This window comes from Myotis brandtii, unplaced genomic scaffold, assembly GCF_000412655.1.
Source record: "Myotis brandtii unplaced genomic scaffold, ASM41265v1 scaffold1460, whole genome shotgun sequence".
Lineage (NCBI taxonomy): Eukaryota > Metazoa > Chordata > Mammalia > Chiroptera > Vespertilionidae > Myotis > Myotis brandtii.
The window spans coordinates 229788-230052 of record NW_005355248.1 but is presented as its reverse complement, the minus strand read 5'-3'; the positions used below and the strand labels follow the sequence as shown (position 1 = coordinate 230052).

The 265-nt window shown below is 50.2% G+C and overlaps 1 protein-coding gene across 1 annotated transcript in view; it reads right to left on the bottom strand.

Moving 5' to 3' along the window:
- Positions 1–265, bottom strand: part of SELE (selectin E) — a 30397-nt gene that overhangs the window by 2715 nt on the left and 27417 nt on the right. The gene's annotated exons all lie outside the window — the stretch shown is intronic.

The window sequence follows — 265 nt, the reverse complement described above, 5'->3', positions numbered from 1 at the left end:
ATTTTCCCTCCCCTCCCCCAGCTCTCCCTTTATGATGGTCAATATTCCGCCCATTCTATCAACATGTCACCTCTCAACATGTCACCTCTTCTGTTTTCTCTATATTCCCATTAAATTGCATGTTCACAGCTTAGTAATCTGGCCAACCCTTCGGCCTTTCCGGTTTGGATGTAATGATGTAATGGATCTTCATTATTTTAGCCAGATAACCCCCATCTTCACTCTTGCCCCCCCCCCCCCCCCCCCACCCCCCCCCCACCCAGCC